Source organism: Cavia porcellus, unplaced genomic scaffold, assembly GCF_034190915.1.
Source record: "Cavia porcellus strain 051 isolate PalLab524CR breed Dunkin Hartley unplaced genomic scaffold, mCavPor4.1 scaffold_15, whole genome shotgun sequence".
Taxonomy (NCBI): domain Eukaryota; kingdom Metazoa; phylum Chordata; class Mammalia; order Rodentia; family Caviidae; genus Cavia; species Cavia porcellus.
This window is the reverse complement of record NW_026947498.1, coordinates 22,935,313-22,957,614: the sequence shown is the minus strand read 5'-3', so window position 1 is coordinate 22,957,614 and position 22,302 is coordinate 22,935,313. Positions and strand designations below refer to the sequence as shown.

The window sequence follows — 22,302 nt, the reverse complement described above, 5'->3', positions numbered from 1 at the left end:
CACAAGTGAAACTCTCCACTTAGGGAAAGAGATTTTGGTAAACTAAGACACTCTGATTCTACAATGATTAAAGACACTTTATGTTGATCAATAGGCCAACAAACAGACAAGGTAGCCAGGGACACAGAAAGATACAAACTCGCTGATTCCATTAAGCCAGCAGTCCATTTGTATCAGTCACTGCACTTATATCTGACTTACCCGGCTAGAACCCTTAATTCCTAAACCATAACCTATGATCAGTTCTCAAAGATTATACTTTTGACTAAAACAAACCCATAAACCTGAATTGTCACCTCACAAAATAAAGTAACTATTTTTCATTGCCATTAATTTTACTATATTTCTCCAGGTACCATATTTCATAAATCTGGTGGTTTTCCAATATCCTAGTTAAGCGCATTCTTCAACCACTACGCTACTAGGCCGCTTTCTCTGTATCTTGCTTATTGCTAACCCCCCATCTTTCTTTGAATCTCCTAATACCCCACACCATGGTGCACAGCATATGGGTGATGCTCAGTAAGTCCCTATTACATTCAATTAACATATTAAAGTAAAAATAAATACTTTAAGGTGAAAGACTGGAGTTATATGAACCAAGCATAGTGAAAAATACTTTCTTTTGAAAGTACTGAAATTGAAATGTCTTTCAATTACCGGTTACCTACACATCCACATCACAACTCCCTCTCAGTTTTTCATTAGGAAGACTCCTAGTATCTATGTCAGTGCTCAACTTCTATAGATCATCAATGCCATGGCAGGTCTCCCTGATGCTCAGGTGATTAGGGACTCAAGTTCTCCTCACTCTCAGAGTTCCTGCTCCAACTGAAATGGTAACTGGACCCTAACAGGAACCCTCTAAATACAGACATCAGTAATGTCACACCAATCCTATCAAACACATGTATTAACCAAAGACATTTTGCATTCATAACTAAAAGCAGAATGTCCCCAAGACCTTAGAAATGGACAGAATGTATCTCTTTAGAATACAGTTTATAGGTAGAGAAAAGACAAAGCAAACTAAACAAAAAAAGAAAAAGCAAAACAAACAAAAACCCTGAAGAGACCTCCAAGTGATTGAGGGGAAAAAAGCATTATCATTCCGATTAGGACATTACTTTTCAGCAGCTAAATAAAAACATTACCGAATCATTTTATGTAATAAAATTTAACCTTAGTTTGACCTTCCTCATAAAGCAAACAAACCTCTCCATCCAATAAGGTTCCATCTGAACTATGTAAGATGATAAGTAATACCTTAATTGCATTCATTTACATGACTTTGAAACTATTCTGGGCTGAAGTCACTGACTGCAAGGTCACAGAACACAAAAAAGTAGAATGTAAGCAATTTACTCAGGAGAAGTGATCCACTTAAAACTGTGGAAGCACCTTCTCTACTCCTCGTCAAGAGACGCCAAATGCCTCATGCAATCAACAGGTGCACACAGCCCTACTTCAAATATATCACATACATACAGACACATTAAATTTATAAATATATATATATATACTATTAAGAATACATATTTACATAAGTTCCTCATGCACTGTGGTTTTCTTATTAAATCAATATGCCCATTTACGATTTTAAAAATAATTCTATATCTGAATAGCATGTAAAATCAAAACACAGAATAGGGTTATTATTTCTTCATTGTTTCATAAAAATTGAGCTATATTTTATGAAAACTATTACAACTGGGATATTTTAAGCATATTAAGAGCTTCTGCTCTTATTTTTTATAATCTAAACAAGTGTAGTTCAACTAACTTGCTTAAAGAAACATGCTTGCAATGTCCCAAATCCAATACTACCACATTAGTAAAAGGACATACAATATATTAACAGACATTACCTTATTACAGGGGACAACATGTGTTCCTCAAAACCTCCCTCAGAATATATCAAGAAACACAAGAACAAGTTAACTTCAGAAAATACTTAACCTTCAGTTAATGCAACTTTATACAAACTAGATATTACATCATTTTTTTCAATGAAGAAATAAATCCAAGTTCAGGTTCAGAAATATTTCAATCTCAGGTGATCATAGTAAATTCCACCACAAAGCAAGTATCCATTATGTTTTATTGCCTATACCTTTAAGTTTATATATTCTAAGTTTCATATTTTCAAAAATATTATGATGGCTGGGGGCACCTTTGGAGACTAGCCAATTCTTCCGAGATAGGGCAAAGGGCTCTGCCCCAGCTGCCTTGATACATGCACACTAATCAGTCCAAACCATAATTCATCCATCCGGCAATGTAGTGTGGGATGAGGCCATATTCCTCTACCTTCAGATCAACCACCGGCCAAGTACCAAGCAAATTAGGCACCATCCCTCCATATTAGAGCTTACTTAAAGCTATCATTTCTGCCACACATTCATTGTTATTATATATCTGTTCTTTACTCAAACTAGCTAACCCTTATTATAATCACCCTGCCATACATTGCCCTTCCTTGGAAATTCAATAAAAGCCACAGCCTAAGTGTCACCTGTACAGTGCTGGTGTTTTCCCACATGGCCCTGCATGGCAAGCCACGCCTCCTAGGACCAGTGAGACCCGTCTCTGCTCTTGACTGCACCTGACTAACCACAGAAGAACACAGAACCGTGTGTGTGCATGCACGTGTCTGTGTGTGTGTGTCTGTGTGTGTGCACCTCTCTCCATTTCCCTTTTCTTTTCCCTTCTCCCTTCCCCAAGAGGCCAAAGTACAAATATAACACTTTTAAAAGATAACATATCCATTTCTTATAAAAGAGATGCCTAAAGAAACACTGCAATTCTGACAGCATAATTAAATTGTGGACTGACAATACTGTTCATGTAACATAAAAGAATAAGGCAACTCAAACTGTAAGAAACAACTGAAAAAAAAAAAAACTCCATAAAATTTGAAACACCTGCTGCAAAATATGTTAATCCACGACTTTATCTGGGAAATATTTTGCTTCCTCCCTCACCTGTTTCCCTCACCCATCTTGCATGCAATTCCATAAACAGCAGTTATCCCACATTATAAAACAGTTGACGGTTAAAACAATGAGCCAACCGAGAAAGTACAATATTCCATAACTGACATTTACTGCATTGGCCTTGGACTTCTAATCTTTACCAGACGGGCACACAAATCAATCCATCAGCTCATAAAGGTGTGCTTTTTTAACCTCTAAAACAGATGGGATTGGCCAGAAGTGTCTGGCATGTCAAACTGCTAATCACTGCTGCCCTTTGCACAAAATAACCCACTTAAGTTGAGGCATGGTTGCACTGTAACCGACATTAGTCTGTGGGAAACCCATTTAACTGTCACACACTCCTGCCACTCCTGCTCCCCCCTTAATTAAGCCTAATGCCTTATGCTTTGACCTTTTGTTCTAGCCTATTAACCCTATCTAGTACAAGTTCAATTATGTTAAACTAAAAACTTTGCTGTAAAATATTAAATGCCAAGCTCAAAAAATCATATGGAATGTCGTCCCAGCCTTAAGCTGTATGCATACTGATATTCAACACATTTAAAAATAAAACCTCGCTTTCAAAGTAATGCTGATTCTTACACAGGTGAGAAAAACCAAACTGTCATTCAGGACCAACCTCCTTATTTTACAAAAGAAACTGAGATCCCAAAACATTAAATGACTTGTCCATTTCATTGCTTTTCCACAGTAAAGACATGCTAAAACCTATTTAATCCCTCGCTCTAATTCTTTATTCTCCACAGTGTCCCTGATTAATAGTTACACCACCCAGCACTGCATTAAGGACACTAAGGCTTTCACCACAAATTACCACCTTTCAGCATCCTTAGAATATTGTTACACAAACAGGCCTAAAGCAAAACAAATAGTGACTTCAATATAGTTTAGAGGTAATTTTTCTTTTCTCCTCTCACACACCAAAACTTCCTATCCCCTCAACTACTTCTTTTCCCTTTTTAAAAGTAATCATTGAGAATTACTAAACCCTACAAAACTCAGAAGGCAATATGCATTTTTTTTCTTTTCTGGTGCTTCATTGAATCACTCACACTACAGCCAATGACATAGGAGAAGGACAGCAATCACAACTTGTTACTTATCTTCATTAGAAAACTTCTCAGCTGCAGACCTTGCAAGATAAGCCTTTTTTAATACCTATAGGTATATGGATTACTGTTTATATTGACCATAATTAATTATTTTTAAAAAGTGAAAAAAACCGTATACTATAAAGTCAAATGTAGTACAAATATGCTATCATCACAAATGTTTTTTAGTTTTATCACATAATAATATAAACTATTATTTATCCTTCTACTTATTTCATACAACTAGAAAAAAATAAACCTTTTTACCACTCTCATTGTAACACAAGAAGCAACATAAAACTTATAAATTCTATGGCTACTATAAGGAAATGAATATTAAAATTAGATTTTCAAACATTTAAAATACAATTTTAATTTTATATCTATGGTTGACAGGAGCCCATTTTTATCTATTTTCAATATAACCAATGTTGTTAGATTTTGCTTTTATCAACCCTGAGCCTTATGGGTTTAAAGTAACCTCCATTAAACAGTACATAACATTGCAAAAGCAAGATTATTCAGAAATGTGATTAAAAAATGAATAATCCCAATGAAAGAATATATTGCTTTGGGGGACAGGTGAGATACTGTGTTATAGGGTTTCAAATTTTTTAAAAAGTGTCTGGTTATTAGAATGACACCTTCATAGGTCAGTACTCCCAGGAGGAATATAGACAGGTACATAGAATGTATAATAATTGGATTGATAATTGGCCAAAGGTAAACAAACACTTGTGGCAGGGCAACGAACAGTACACTTAGTCCGATTCACCTTTTTCACTGCAAAGAATGTACATCTAAGTAAGACAACATCCCTTAGCTACAAATTTTAGTTTATCCCACACAAATAAGTCTGGTGTCTGCTGGGGAATCTAACCATAGAAAAGCTGCACTACCATAGAGAAAGTCATGGACTCTAACACACTGGCTGACACTAATGAACAATGAAAAGAAAGAAAACTCAGTACTCGAAACAACAGCTGGTGAAAGCACAAAGTAGAAAATACCATAAGAGTAATGTGCTCACTTTTCTACCCTTTACTTTAAGCATTAGTTCATTAACTTCTTCTTAAGCATTAGCTATAATTCATAAGCATGTGAATACATAGAAATGTGTGTGATCCACAAGAGGAGAGGTTTTTCCTACTACAAAAAACATCCACTGCCAAGCACTCAGAAAGTTATATGTGGTGAAAAACTCTGTCTTCACAAAGCAGGAAACTAGGTTAAAGTTATTTTAAGAGCATTTGTTAAAATCAGTGCCATAAATATCCATATAGTTTATATATTTTAACATATGAAAATAAATCTCTCATTTAGAAAGTTCTCAGTACCATTTCAATATAATTCTTATTTTCTGCTGTATTAATGGAGCTGAACACGACAATAATCTAATAATCTTAGGAATTCACATCTAGGAAAGAACAAATCCTAATTTTCTAAATACAATAAAAGGGTTTTCTGTCACTCTTCATCCTTACAACTTACCATGGTTTGAATTATCAGTGATTCTTAATATCCTTTAACATTTAAGGTTACTGAACACCAAAAATTAACCCTAGGCACGTAGGCATGAAATTTGAAGACACCTCCACCCTCTTAAGTAGTAAAATCCAATCCAGTTAATTAATTAATGTAACTACTAGAAGTAAAACTAGAGAAACTGCTTTAAAGGATGAGAAACATTTTGCCTCATTTTCTTACCAAAAAATAATTTAAACATCCCCAAAGATTCTGCTAAACATATTTTCTAACATAATTTGTGTATTCCTGAAGAAATTTTGTATTATAAAGCAAATTGTTTCAAGTGTTAATTATGTCACCAACAGTTAGTTTGAACTTACGTTTCATAATTAATACAGAAAGATGATATATTTTTAAGGATACAATATTATTCCTTTTAGAAGTGCTAATTCAAAGACAAAAAATTCAAAACAGTATTATTCATGAATTATACATATTAGTAACTTACATATAAATATATTATAAATAAAGAGTGCAAGTTTGACCTATGTGAACTAGATTTTCACCAGTAATTGGGCTTGTACAGTTCAATTCAACCATTGTTTACAGACAGGCTTGTATGTGCCAGGCACTAACACACTGACAATACACTGATGCACAAGCTCCTACTCATAGAGTTTACTGTCTACTGAAAAAAGCAGACATAAAACAAGTGTAACTGCTAAATTAGGAAGAACACAAAACTGAGAGAATAAAAACTGATCTTGTTAGAAGCTGGAGGACTGCAGGAAGGTTTCAAATCTATTGCTCCCTGCCCCATGAGCAAGAATATCCCTTCCCAATGTGCTTCACCCAGCTCAAGCACAGGAGCATTCTATGGCGCACTAACGGGTCACTCTCAGATTTTCTTTCTTTAAATGTCTGTCTTCCAAGGAATTTTGACCCAAGTGCACATGGTTCAGGCACACTACCACCACTGGTCTACACTATGTCATCTCATTTATTACCTGTCCACAACAGAGTGCAGGAGTGGAGTCCAGAACCTCTGCTTTATGTTCTCAACTAAATCAAAGGGCACAGGTTTGGAACCTTACTCCTCATGATGAGTTGATTGAGAGTGTTCTGGTTGTATCAGTCAACTAAAAGTGCCTGGCTCTGTGACTCTACAGGTAGCAAGTCCCCTTATAAATTTTTAAATAGAACTCAAAATCTGTATCACATGAAAAATAAAGCAGCTTCATGACATACAAACATCTGTACACTGAAACATCTCTTTTGTAAAATACACAGCCTAGAAATCATATTCCAAACCCTAAAATTTTCAAATGAATGCTAGAACTCGTAAGAAAAAAAAGGGGGGCTTGAATCAGGGTAACAGGGCTGGCCTATTCTCATTTCACTTCTCAAAGACGAGCAGTGGCCTTAGCTTGGATTTTACCTCTGGATCTACCACCAAAGCTTATTAATTACTTCTTAACTGGTACATAAACCCTTCTCTCTGAGTTTGTCTCTCACCAAAAACAGACAAAAAGTATATAATAAATTAAGATTTGACTTCATAAATTGGGAACCTGTTAAAGGTAGGATTTTTAAAATGTATTTAAATTCTTAGGTGCTTAATTTCCTTTGTACAATGTATATAATGTTTTTGAAAATTTAAAATTAACAACAATAACAAAAACTATCAAAAAATAAGTAATCTTTTACTCAGCTCTATTACATGGATTTCCTTAGTAACTGAAACAAAAAGAGACATGTGAAAAAGTGTGAAATTAAGGGAAACCAGGATACAGGAAACAAAAATAGAGAAAGGAGGAAGAATTTTAAAAAAAGGAAGAAAATTGGCATAAGGGCCAAGTATTTATCACTATTTGATTGTACTCTATATTTTAGCACAAGCAAGATTCTACTATAAAGTAACTTATTTGATACAGGGGGAGAAAAGCAAAATGCCTTAAAGACAATTGTGCATAGATGGACAGAATCCTGAGATTTTATCAAATTCTCACAAAATCTAAAAATCTAAGATTCTATGAAATTACTTCAATTTAAAAGTACAAGCAAAAGAAAATTCAAGATGTAAAGAAAAAGAAAATGAAGACAACGTGCTTTGAATTTCAGTCAGTTAAGAATTATCAGAGTATGTAAAAGCAGTTTTCCAGCAAAGGAACTATGCATTGCCTTGAATTTTTTTCTCAATAATATCAAACATCTAAATGCTGGGGAAAAAACAGATGGCAAATTAAAAACTCTCATCTCAGTCCTTATGGTTGGCACCACAGAGATTCAGTGTATTTCAAATAATTTTTTAAATGTCATAGATGGGTTAGAGAAATCATATAAATATATATCTGAAGTGCAACGTTTTTTCCCAGATTGTTCACTTCAACAGTGTCTTGTCATTTGGCAAAAATACAATATATTCTCTTAATAAAACAAAGATGCAAAACATTTCCTTTACAGCTTTCACACAAATCTTTTGTTTTCCAACATTTACTTGGCATACAAAATCTAAACCAGACTAGTAAATATTATGTACATGTACCTTAGTACGCATCTTGTCTCCAATACAGTTGTAATTCATATCTTTCAGTGTTTAGGGAACGACTCATCTAGAGTGTTTGGGTTCAAAATTCCATAAATTTTAAATGAGGTAAGTAAAGAGAGATAAAGAGGTTTATAACTCCTTTTCTCAGGGCCTCAACAATAAAAGCACATGCCTGGTGTGCACGTAAAAATATACTATGTGCTACAAACCTCCCTAAGTCAAACGTCTCCTTTTCTCCAAAGTCTACCCCCAATGGAGGGGCAACTCCTCCTTAGCTCTCTACTTCTGCTTCCTTCCAACCCATCACAAATACATTATCAATTTTTCCTTATATTATCAAGACCAGTTTATTACCATGGCATAGTCTTTATAAATTATTGTGGGTGAAGATAGGGCAATAAAAAAAAATCATGTTAAGAAAAGTAATAGTCAAGAGTTGTAACTTTTCAACCAGGAAGGGCTAGGGCAATGAATCTGCTACAACTGCTCCTTGAAGTGGACAAACATAATTAGCCTTGGAACACCCGGATTAAGACCATGACAAGCTATTTTAATGAATTATATCAAGAAACACAGTTGCTTTCACTGCCTCAAAGAACACTGCAGTAATTCTGTGGCACACCTCACCAGAGCTAGCACGGGAGGGAAAAGCGCCTGTATCTCTACTCCAGACAGCTAGATTTTCCTCTGGTAAAGAGCAGGCAGCAGGGAAACCCCGCCTGAGAACTAACAAAAACAATGTGGAATATATTAATTAGTGTTAATTGCCTTTTTTTGAAGTTCTGCATCATTTACAATATGTGATATATTATCTAGTGTTAATTCCCTACTTTTTGTTTCTTTTTTGAAATTCTGTATCATTTCTATCCTTTTTTTGTTGTTGTTGTTTCTGTTTTTTAAAAATAAAAACAAAAAAACTGCTGCATCAACTGGCCACAATGTGCCTTCCCAGTGAAATGGGTTTTTGAGAAAGCAAGCTAGGATAAGAGGCCTAAGTTTTGGAGATACCAAATGGGGAGGCAAAGTTTTTGATGACTTCTTCAATCAGATGGATGGTCACTGGTTTTCTTTTTGAAAGACAGTATGTTCTCATTGAAAATCAAATTATCAATAAAGTTAGCTGTGTGACTGCAGGCAAGCTACTATGCCATCTCTCAGACAAGGTTTTTTTAATCTACAGAGAAAATGATACCTGTATTTGTCTTAGAGGGAATTTAAGGGTTAGAAGTGAAACTGTGTGTATATTAACAGCCAGCACAATGCCTGGCAAAAAGCAGCTGTCCTCGGAATATCAATTCTCTTCCTTTGCTGATTCTCCTCTCTATAAAAAATAAAAAAAGAAAAAAGAAAGGAAAAGGCAAATAACCAAACTGCTACATTCCAAGTTTTTGATCCATCATATTTGCTTTTAAAAACCACAGACTTGATGTCATTACATTTTACTGTCAACAACAGCATATCTTGATTTGAAGAATCAGAATGTCAGATCTAGAAATCAAATCTAATCCACTCATTCAGCAAATGTTGTTGCCCAGGGAGATAAAAGCACTTTTCTTTTATCTACACATATATCATACATTGGTTTACTAGCACAACCTAAACTAAACAAGTAAACAAGGAATAAAAACACAGAAATACTATTTTAATGTTTTTTTTTTAAATCAAAACTAAGCCTTCCTGACTACTGTGCAAACAGTCCCTTTAGAAAAAAAAGTAACTGCGATTAATTCATTGTGAGAATGTTTATTTTCTATTTGAAGTGGTTTATACATTTCCAAATATTTTTTCTTAATGTCCTCCACCTTCTGTCCTCTTTTCTTCCCCCAGATGGTCTTGTCCAGTGTATAAATCTACCCCCTATTATAGATTATGATAAACTCATAAATTCAGGAATCAAAAAAAAACTTTAAAAAGTATATATTACAAACCAGTTATCACCCCTTAAATATTATCTCTCTGTTTCTACAGCAATCACTCAAGAAAGAAGTCACGTTTTATTTTGAAATTCTGATTCTTGACTAAACTTGATTATGAACTTCTAAATCTTGACTGCACCCTGATACATACCAGGTTTTTATCCACCTGTCATTAAATACCACACTTTACACTACTTTATGATTTAATTTTCAAATTGTATACACATATAATTTCCCATCCTATTATTCTAATGCTAAATTAGCACGTGAGTCTGAATGCAGTAATGCATTTAACATGTTCATATGTTAAGTAGCCTTTATACGTGATTTAAGGTTTTCCCTCATCTATAGCTGTCACTAGAGCTTTATCCTCAGGAGCTAAAAAGCAGTATAAAATAAACAATCAAAGCAGAATATCAACAACACAAGTTTCAAACTCTTTAGTTCTAGATCTATCCTTCACCCTTTCAGGAAATGAAAATTACAGGTCTGGAAACAAGAAGTAGCCCTGACTATCATACAACAGGTTAGGTTGACTTTCTGACTTGGAACTCCAAGGGTGAAAGACTCTTTCCACCTAATAAACACCAGCATCAGGTCTATCAGTGGGTGCTGTCCTGTCCCAGGGATGTATGGACTCAAATTGCTAGCAGGCATCCACTTTACTATTTCTTGAATAGTAACTGTGGACTTAGTCACACAGAATTTAAATCAAATAGAGACATCTTTCTTTCATCCTTTAAGATCTCTATTTTTTTTTTTTTTTTTTTTTTTTTTTTTTTTTGGCGCTAAACAAAACAGAGGTAAGATGGATTTTAAAATAAAGCTTTTACTCTGTCAGGTGTAACAAGCTAAAAATTTTCTGGGGAGAGCAAATTATGATAGCCCATAATTTCAAACACAACTTGTAACCATGTCAGAAAAGCAATTACATTTCCAAGTTCCTTTAAAAAGTCCTTTCTATCCCAGTCCTTGTAACTGAATTAGAAAGAAAAGAGGGAAAAACAGAGGAAGAATGGATGAATAGATAGATGTCATAATCACCTTTCTAGTCACAGTTTTTATGTATGCTGGTATGGTTGAAATTATTTCAACTGAAAAGAAATCAGATAAATCAGAATGATATTATAGTTTTTTTGGGGGGGACCTTGAGATTATCAAATAAATACACTCGGGATACTTTTTTCAAGGGCGAATTTCTTCTCCATTTCTGAGTTTCCAGCCTTCTAAATTCTTTAAATCTGTGTTGCACTACATTACTGCTAGAATTCTAGGCTAAATATTTATTCGCTAGCATACATAAAATGTATGTAAATGAAACATCGTATTTTTAAAAATTTATTTTTGTTCTCAGTTTTATGAAGGAAAATTATGTTTCAGGTTTATTAATAACTTGTAATACCACAAATTTCATAATGCTTCGTTTGTAATACATGGGAGAAATTGTACGGATCAATATGAATATCAAGTTCATAATAGTTACAAAAACTAGCAAAACTTCCCATTCATCTCAAAACTATATTCATAATGAAAACTTAAAATTATCTTTCACACCTATAGCAAAATGAAAGTTCTAATCTAAATAAATTCCTATCTAGAATCTTACAGTTTCAGAGTCATTATGGTAAACATTAAATTTCAGGAAAAGAAAAACATACATGGGCAATGATACAGTAACTGACAAGGAAAGCCTAGTAAACAGTTTCATTAGTTTCAATTTTCCCCCTACCTTGAACAACACAATGTGCTTAAAGAAAGCATTTTTATGTAGTTATTTACATCGTTATCTCTATCAAAAATCCTATAAAAGTATTCTCCGCTTTAATACCCAAACTTCAGAACTCAACCACTGTCTTTCATGTTGACCTAGTCATTCAGAAAACAGCAGATTTTAAACAGATTAAAGAAAATCAATCCAATATTCCTTCATTTTTTCCAAACAAACTGTAACTCCTGGTTCCCTTGTGGTACTCAACTTTGGTTCCCTAGTTCAGGTATCTTTAAGAAACATTCAAAAATAAAATGCGCCTATGAGTAAATGGGGAACTTGTCATTTCTCTCCCCCAAACAACCACTGTTTATATAATATTGCTGGCTCATAAAAGGGAATCCATTACCATCAGCAATTCATGTCTGTGCTTCAGCATCAGATGCAAACAGGATACAGAAACATGATCTCTCTCCTCCATTTACTTTTTGTTCATTCCAACCTCTGGACATAATCCTCAGCTCCATCCCATTGGCCTGCTTCATCATATGACACTCCTGGTTTTTACCTTCTCAAGTCTAGTGACCATCCTGGTGTTGTATTTCTGATTGTTGCATTACCTAAACACTACTGAATGAGTGTGCTCATCACCCATCTGCACTCCCTTGAAAAAGTACAATGCAAGGAAATTAATCTTGAAGAATTTAATTCAAAGATTCAAAGACACACACCCTGAAAGTCATCCTACCATTTTTGTTGAAAACTTTATCTTTTCAACAGTAGTCAAAAAAATGGTTTTAATAAAAAACATTTCTCAAGTAGGGAAACTAGGGTACACGAAAATCTAAGAACAGAAAATGCTTTTTCCTCAGTGGCCATCCATGTAAACCTAAGCCATTCATTTAAGACACAAAACTTACTCTTGATTATCAACCAACCACCTAAAGGGCAGGTAGAGAAACTACAAGAGGAAAGAAATTTCACTCCACCACAGACAAAAATGCAAGCTACAAACTAAAGCAATTTACATGGAAAAGAAGAGAACATTCAAAAAATAGAAACTGTTTATTTTAGAGAAGAGAGAATAGGAATAGGGACAGGGCAAGAAGGTTAAGAAGAGAAAAAGGAGATGAAAGAATGAAAGGGGAAGGAGGAGGAGGAAGAGGACACAGAAGCTAAACCCTCTATTAACTTGTAGTTTAAAAACTGTCAGTCAATTAAAATTTGAAAAGCCAAAAATGAACTGATCCTATCACAATTTCAAGTGAATAAGATGCTCTAAACCCATACTGGCCACAGTTATCTTTTGACACACAAAATTATTACTGCCTTTCCAGAACACTTAAAACAAGTTGCTTATAATCTTCAGGTTTTAAAACCGAAAAGATGATTCTTTTAACTTCGTATGTCCTAAACCACTCTGAGTTAAAATTATGTCTACATCTTGGTGCTCCAGTGATAGTCTCCAACGGAATCTTTGCAATTAATATTAAGCTCCTCTTTCATCTTTCTAGAGAGCCAAGGATAGCGTATCTCCCTATCTTCCTATTTGTTCCATTAAACTGACATATTTTGCCTCATCTGTCACCTTTCATAAAACTCTGCTTTCAGATATGAGTTAATTCATTTTTAGTTGTCCTCAATGTTCTAAAATAGTGATGTTTGACAGAATTAATACAGTGCTCTAGTTCTCTCTGTTCAACTGGTATTTAATTAAAGATCACAGAGGCCATCTTTCTATCAGGCTACAGCACTTAAAGGAGGAATATTACTTCCTTGGACAATGTGATGAGTCAAATGGCAACAGAGCTGCCTCTTTAAGGTCTCCCATTTCCCAGACTGCTTTAGTACATGTAACCTACCACCAAAACAGACTCCACCTTATTTCAAATTGATTTCACTCTCAATTCTCTGGACTGTAGCCTTTGAACTTTCAGAATTTCCAGAGTATGAATGCTTCCCTATATATTTAGGATAGCTTTGTTTTACATGGACTTCAAAAAGTCCTAATTGCACTTTATTTGTAAGTTTTCTTGAATCCTTAATAATAACAGAAAATCTGGGAGCAGTTACAGCTACAGTGGAACACAACCTGAAAATCCCTGTTTTAAATTATTTTGAATTAATATCTTTTGGAGACTAGCCCACTCAACTTGATATGTCATAATTTTCTTTTCTAAAGGTGGCACAGATAATTTAAATTGGTGCCTGCAATTTATGACTTAAAAATTGTTCTCCTGGATGGCCTTTCCAAAGCCTGCACTTCTTAATCATATTTTGACTATATCAGAACCACAAGAGACATGCCAATTTATGCAAACTTTAGGAGCAATAAACTAACAAACAGACTCTAGGTGGTGGTATAGGTTATTTTTTACCATGATGTTTTGCAGTTAAGACTCAAAGAGCCAGAAAAAGCCTTTAGCCTCTCCGACACACATTTCTCTATTTGGAACTCGTATATTTTAGAATGTTTAAATTAGAAAAATCTAAGTTTAACAGTCTGAAGACACATGTAAAAACTGGTTCTGGTTAAGTCTTCCCATAGGTATTAAATCTGATTTTCAACTACTCCAAGGCACTGTAAAAAATTCATTTCTGTAAAAGCAACAACAGTCTTCTTTAAAATACACACACACACACAGTTTGGAAAGAAGACTTTCAAGGGTTGAGTTTGGAAGGAAGACTTTCTCCACTATGAAACCACCTAGTGAAACCAATGCTACAGTCTGCAGGGTAAAAGCTGCTTCACTGATTGATTCCCCTTCATTGTCTCTAGAAATTAAGCCCAAGCAGAGAAAGTTACTGGTGGTGAGAAAGCCACTGCCCCTAAACCAGTTAAACTCTACTGACATTACCAAACCACAGGGCAAAACCAGAGCAATTTAACTTACTTGGAAGTTGAAAAACATTTCAACATACTCCAGGCAGCAACCCACATTTAGAGGCCAGGCAGATGAAACACCATTTGTTTAAATAATCTACTTACTTCACTGTCTCTTCAAGAAAGGTCGCAAACTGCTGATTAAACATTGAATAATTGCATCTGGACAATGCCACCCACTTGCCAAACCTATGATTCTCTAATAAGTAGGTTCGATGCAATTCATAACTTTAAAGAATTAGTACACCTCCTTCCTTTATGAATTATCCCAAGAAACACAGTAAGTGTATGTGCATATGCATGTGTATGGCGATCATTTTTTTTTACTTTGCACACACATTCTAAATCTTTATTAAAAACCTCTAAAATCTTTATTAAAAACCTTATTTCCCTTCCTATCTCACATTCATTTACATTACAAAAGACAAACTCCAACTCAGTCGCATCAACTGAGTTGGAAGTTTTTACACCTAGCAACATCTTGATTTTTCTAAAAATAAAATGACACATTTAAAAAATTTTAACGTAAAAGTATTATCATTCTGCTCTTCTTTTACTACCTTGAGAATCCAATTATATTACTAACGTGACAGAAGGTAGAAACTCTTGGAATGCTTCTGAGATCAACATGTGTCACTGACTCCCAGGCTCTAAAACACAGTTGATTCCTTTGTTCCTTGAAACTGATCACCAACTCCGATTAAATTTGCAAACTACTTGGGAAAGGATGGGAAGATGATCTGTAGGCTGTATTCACAGAAAACTCTAAAACAACGTTCGCTAATAGAAAGGAGGACACCGATCGGAGAGAAAAGCAGCCTCCCCGCACTACTTGCACAGGGCTCACTCTGAACGCGAGCCCGGTCGAGGCCTCCGATCCAAGAGCCTCGCCCTCGGGAGGCGACAAGCAAGTGCCGGCAGGCCGGGGCCGGGGCCGCCAGCGCTGTCCCTGGCCCGGGTCACTTTTCCGGGCCGGGAACCAGGCAAGCACGGGGCAGGGAGGCATCACGGCGAGAGGCGCCAGCAAGGACAGGGGGAGCAGAACCAAAAGCCGCGCGACCAGAAGCGCCCGCCCGGGACTCGGGCCGAGGGGGCAGCGAGCAGGGCGCGACCCTGGCCCCGCGACCCGGTCCTCGGGGCAGAGCACCCACGCGCCTCCCCCGGCCCAGGGTGGCACGGAGCGGCGGGCCAGAGAGCCCGAGCCAACTCCACAACTTGGCGGGGACGCCGCGGGGCCCCCAGCCCGAGTCCCGGGAGCGCCGGCCCCGCAGGGAGGCGAGCGCCTCGGCGCCCCGAGCCGTCTCCACCCCGCCGCCCGCGCCGTCCCCGACGTCCCCGCGGCCCTGCCAGCCAACGCTTTCGCCGCCGCGGCTGCGCGCTCTCCGAGCCCCCGGCCAGGGTCGCCACTCACCGAGGCCGCCGCGGCTCCGAGCCTCCGCGCCGGCAGGCAGCTCCACGAAGGCGCCCGCGCCGCGTCCTCCGGGCCGGCGCCGGCGAGCTCTTCCTCCCTCAGAGCGGCAGCGCCGCCGAGCGCAGCCGCGGGCGCGAGGCCACGGGTGGGTGCGCGCGGGCGGGAGGGCGGGCGGGCGCGGGCCGGGTCGTCCCTCCGCCTCCGCCGCCGCCGCCGCCGCCGCCTCCCGCGTTCGGGGCTCTGCTGCAATGTCTGCGAGGCCGACTCGGGGCGCCGCGCTCGCCACCCGCCCGCGCTCCTCCCTCCGCCGAGTCCGCCGCGGCCCAGTCCCTCCCCTCGCCGCCACACGCCATTCAGCTCTTCAGCCAAGTTTCTTAACCCTTTTTTCCCCCGCCCTCCCATTGTCACCGCGCCGGACAGCGCCGCGCGGGGGCCGGGAGTCGCGGGAGTCTGCAGCCCCTCGCTCTGCGCCTGCGGGTTTGTTTTCTTCGCCCCTTCCCGCTGGCACCCCGGAGGCCCGGGCCGGGGCTTCGGGCCAGGGGAGCTGGCGATCGCGCGCCCCGCGCCGCGCCCCGGGCTCCGGGCTCCGCGCAGCCACACGGACAGCTCCCCGGCGCCCACGGGGTCCCGAGGCCCGGGCTGCGCGGGGGACCCGGCGCCCTGCACGCCCCGAGTCCGCGCCGGGCACGCTCCTACGGCTCCCTTTCCCCCACCCCCAGTTCCCACCGCCTGGTAATCTGTGTGCTGCGCTGCCGGGGGGCACGGGCACCGTAACTCCAGGTCACTCTGACCCCACGCCCAGCACCCAGGAATAAATGTGTGGGGACGCGAGGGGAGAACTAGGAAGGAGACCTGAGGAGCGCCCCGCTCGGCTCCCTGGACGGACGTAGGACCCAGGAGCGGGCTTCTCTTCAGCTGCTTTGTCACTGCGAAGTCTCCAGCGGAGCTACACCATCCCGGAAAGGACCTGACCCGCCGACCGGGCAGGAACAGCAGGGCTGCCACTTCCCCAGCCGCTCCCCTCGGTCGGTCTCCGAATGAGAAATCACAATTACATCACGAGGCCGGGGAGGCAGCTCCGTGAAGCCGCTCGGTTTCCTGCAGCCTAATCTCGCTGAACCCGCCTCTGAACTGGAGGGGGCTCAGTTGGTACAGCGAGAAAGTGGAGGGAGGAGAGTCGTAAAACCCTAATTTCCCCTTCTCCTTTATTTGCTGTGTTAAAATCGTATTTTCGACGCTCACCAAACATCTCACTACAACTATTAACGCCCTCTCAACACCTCCCTAGATGTCAGGTTTCTTTTTGATTCTGTCATCTGGTTTTTGGTAACTCGCCCTGGGGGGGGGGGGGGAATTACCGGGGTAAATGAGTATGGTTGCTGAAATTATTTTCCCTTGACACAAAAAGGCTAAAGTACAGCTGAGTTGCACCCTAAACCCTGAAATGGCATGCTTGTGTTAAAACACTTACCAGCGAATGAAGCACTACATTCTCATTTGCAGGTTTTCATATCCTTAAGAATTTGGAAACAGAGTTGGTAATGCATTTTTTAAAAAATATCCAAATCAGAAAACAGTATTCTATGCTTGTTATGTAATGCTGCTGTCGTGCATTTTAAATTTCACCTTTAAAAACATGAATGAGCTTTGGAATACCTTCTCAATCTTGAAAGTGAAAGCAGCTTTTTTAATTCTTAGTAAACTCAGCTCATGGCACAGTGCTGGGCACATGGTAGGAATTCTGCTTAATTGATAAAGATACATTTTAAAACATTTATTTTACATTATCTTAGAGATTCAGCTGTGCAATCGGTTGCTATCTAATATAGCTTAAACCTCATATAATAGTATGTTATTTGCATATACCACAGTTCAAAATCTGCTTAAGGCAAATTAGTAAAGGCTGCTTTTCTATGGTATATCATCTGTACAAGATCTACACAAGGCAAAACTATTCCAGTTAAATGATGGTTTGCGTAACTGGACCTTGGCCCTTCTATGGGGTCAAATTTCTTTATATCTAACTCTGCATTTTTCAACTGTTATACAAAGATCTAAAGTGTACTATAAGTGTTTCTATTTTCTTAAAGAGTTTATTGGACTTTGACACTTTCTTGAAAACTCGTTATCCATTCATTAAAAGTATTACTGTAATAAGTTAATAATGGACTTAAGAAATACTCTGAGTTCACATTCTATATCAAACTTCTTCCTAGGGGTTAGGAATGTTCCCAAAGGTTTATAAGCTAGCAGTTGCTGCACTGAAGGACTCCAGAATGCTATGACTTAGTGATTACCTCTGCCTTTGTATCACCTCTCTCACCTACTATGTGCTGTCCTTCTATCAGCTTTGCTACCTCTGATGAGCACTTTCTAGTTTCATCCAGATACCTTCATTTGACACAACTCTAGAATGAAATACGGTCCATGCTCAAGAGATCTGTTTACCAAGGAGAGAGACGCAGGCACCTTAGTGCATGGACTTCCAGACAGATATTTGGACTACTTAAATATTGCTTTCAAAAGCATTCTTCCTGCTTATCTACTTTCTAGATCTTTGGGATTGTTCAACAAGCCAAGTATTGGACCTACTTTCCAACATTAATTTTAAAAATCCACTGCCATGTGTTAGATAACTTATAGCTGCACACTGTTTGCTGTTGTTAATCTTCTCATCCCTATAGGAATACATTATTAGAATCCTGAACTCTTCCTCAGAGTGCCATAGTGTTCATTGTACACCTCTTGTGTCACGCTAATTTTGTAGAGGCTATTTTGTTCTTTTTTTAAATAATAAAAAAAAAATCAATACCCAAATTTCCAGGATAAGAGAGTCACTGCAAGTATCCTGGGGTATATATGTAATATAAGAATGCTTATATGTAACTTGTATCTTGAACCATTTGTGATGTGAAAAGATACCATTTAGTTTACGTATGTAGATATATAAGTTCTGTGGGGTCAAATGCTATCATATCGGCTCAATGTACCTGTCTGCTGCAAAGATGTAGTTTGGAAAAGTTATGCTTTTGATGTTTTCTCTACATCTTTCCGGTACAGCATTTTCCAAGTCACTTTGTACTGCACATTTACTAGGTGGTATTCTACTCTAGCATGCAAGCAGTACAGCCACAAGGTCCATATCACTCTTGTCCACATGTGGCTCCTTCCAACTGCCTATGCCTGAGCTCAGCAGACAGCAAGTATTCAGCAGACATCAGCCAAGATACTGTCCCAGCCCAGAGGATAGAGTGTTTATTTCCATTTGGGGTGCAGATGTAGGATAAAGGAGTCCAGAGAATACTTTATGGAGAAAGTAATACTTTAGCTGACCATTTGACCAAAGGGAAAAAAGTTTTCCAAGTGGACCAAGTGGAAAGGAGGTCTCAGGAGAGGAAACAGACTATTAAACAACAATGAGATGTAACAAAAATGCATTAAGAAATAGTGAATTTATATTATGTACCATAGAACAAACCATGATCTGAAGGGGGGAAATGTATATAACTGATTGTTTTCTTAGGCATCCAGTACAGTCATGGTATTATTAGATTCTTGAACAGTGATGCAGTAAAAATGTAAAGTGAGCCACTAATGTGAACAATATGTGTAACTTTAAAATGTTGAACAGCCACATTTAAAAAGTACAAAGAAATAGATATTAATTTGAATAGTGCATTTTAATCCAATATAGCCAAAATATTTCAGTGTGTATGGCATAAACAATAATTAGTTCAACATTTTACATTATTTTATTCTTTTGAAGACTACTAATCCAATACCCTTGAAAACTTGATTTGGACTAATATTAATACAGGTGACTACTGACTACCATTGTCTCAAGACACTATAGAGAATGCATGAAATCTTTAACGATATAAAGGACATTTTCTTAAAATGGAAACCTGCCAGGGATTTAGCTCTGTGGCATAAGCACCTGCCTAGCAAGTACAAGTTCATCAGTTCAATCCTTGGTTCAAAAAAAAAAAAAAAAAAAAGGAAAATGGAAATCTAAACCTTGTTAAGTCCAAGATTTGTGTTTGTTTGTTTCAGGATTTGAACTCAGGACCTTTTGGGCTTGCCAAGCAGGCGCTATGCTGCTGAGTTATATCCCAGGCCCCAATATTTTATTTGTATCACTTACCACTGTTCAACTGTGCTGTGTTGTAAAGCTCACTTTCATATGTCTGGGCTTTCATACCAATTACAGAATCAGCAAAGTTTACATTTAATGTACTGTGTTTTCATTAACCATACTGTAGTTACAACTACTCCTATTTCTATTAACTCCAGTGGTGGACTGTAAATGTAAACTGTCTTTATGGCAGAAATAAAATGCTATAAATTTGGGTTGATTAACTCGACAAAAGATTTCCCTATAACATGAAACTACCTCTCTGCTAGTTACATTCGAGCATCTTCCTAGCTGTTGGAAGCCCAAGGAATTGCTTTTTAATTTTTTTCACATCCATTTAAGGACTATAAAGCCTCTGGAGCCTTGATTTGGGGGAGTCACCTATCTGAAGCTACAGCATTAAAGATGTAGGGCAGCTCCATAAGTGCTGACAAAGGTCTAAGGAACTAAACTCAAGATATTTAGACACCCTGTCTGCAGGTTACTGTGCAGTCTTTTTTCTAATGAGATTGGAGACCTTTTACTTTTGGTAGGACTTGCATGCCAAGGATTGGCAAAATGAGGGCATTCGATTTCTACACTAAAATGAATCTTGAAAACTAAGTCTCAAAAAAGGAAGAAAGAAGTCTGACAATGATTGTGTACACAGAGATAAAATATGAAAGAGAAAGGCAAATACTTCAATGAAATGCAAATGTGAATGATGCCTTCTCAAAACAAGAAAATATCTAGAGTGATCCAAAAAGCCAAGAGATGCCAATCTGTCAGTTTTGATAATGTATCAGTTGAATATGTCTAATGATTGAGACTATTACACAAACTTTATCCTATGTAGAATGGAGTAAATAGATTCCATTAAAAAGTTTTGTCAGAAATGAGTACCAAAGTTTCTGTTCAGGTTTCCACAAAAAACACATCTGTATTATGAATGGATGGCCCTGTATTTGCAGATTTACTCAGCCTTCAACTAAAGCAATGAACACATCAGTATTTCAAGTTATTCAGAGTTCTATAGGGAAGAAAACTATAACGAAAATACGATATATGTGTTGTAGTTAGGGGTTGTACACAGAGAAAAATTAGGATTAGGACATGGAATGTATAATTTTTATAATAGTCACCGGGAGTTAACACAGGAAAATGCAGTTAATCTATCTGCAGCACCAGAGACATAGATTATTTAGTCAAGAGCCTAAATCCCACAGCAATGTCCCACATGAGTCCAGATAAAAACCCAGAGCTCAGGACAATGCCTCCCACGAGTCCAACTGGAGGTCCAGAGTCCACAAGGACTCACGCCAGTCTCTTTTACAGATCTGTGCTGGGAAGCCCCAAGGGTCAGTGGTAGAAGCCAGAAAGTCCATGCCAGCGGGGTGAAGGAGTTGTGCTGGTGGGATGAGGGTTCTACGCTGGAGCCCAGAAGTCACACTCACAACCAAGACCAAGGCTGTCCAGAAAGGCAACACAGCCATCCTCAGCGACAAGGAGGCCCCAGCTCCTCCTCCGAAAAGCACAGTCGGGTATGTGCCAGGAAGCAGCTTGACGAGTTCATCCTGGAGACCAAGTGGCACATGTCTTCCCCTCCGGAGCCAGGAAGCAATGCTCAAGTGAGGACCAGAGCGTCTCCAGGAGAACCAACAGCTCAAACAGCAACTCATAGGAGAACCCACAATGCCTCCTTAACCCTCAACACCTCCCTTCTTCTCCACCTATTTATCCTGGCAACTTTCCTCAGGTGGAGCATCTTCCCTCAATGCCATGCTGATATAATCCAGCTGGCATTAACTTGACCACCAATTCTATGTCTAGTATTTGTGCAGTTGATTCTCAAAAGAAATATAGACATTATCTACTTTAGATTTCTAGTTTTAGAAGCATAAAAATATTGTATGATTTATCTTTTTCAGAAGCCAAACTAAAATTATCTTCAACCTAATACACATGCAAACAACCTAATACACCCTGACTAGAATCCTCAAGATCTGCATCTTCAACCTAATATACATGCAAACAACCTAATACACCCCCCAGACCAGCACCCTCAAGATCTGCCACAATTCAGTGGGGAAATAATAGTATTTTCAACAAATGATGGTCCGATAATTAGATATACACATGGAAATGGATGACATTGGTATCTTTT

At 38.5% G+C, this 22,302-nt stretch overlaps 1 protein-coding gene across 2 annotated transcripts in view; it reads right to left on the bottom strand.

The window, feature by feature from the left end:
* The window catches only part of Nrip1 (nuclear receptor interacting protein 1), a 77,262-nt gene extending 60,011 nt beyond the window's left edge, over window positions 1-17,251 (bottom strand). For both annotated transcript variants that reach the window (XM_005003428.4, XM_003469325.5), the window contains exon 1: window positions 16,877-17,251. The gene's annotated coding sequence lies outside the window, so the exon portion shown is untranslated. The remainder of the gene's footprint in view (window positions 1-16,876) is intronic.
* Window positions 17,252-22,302: the final 5,051 nt, after the last annotated feature.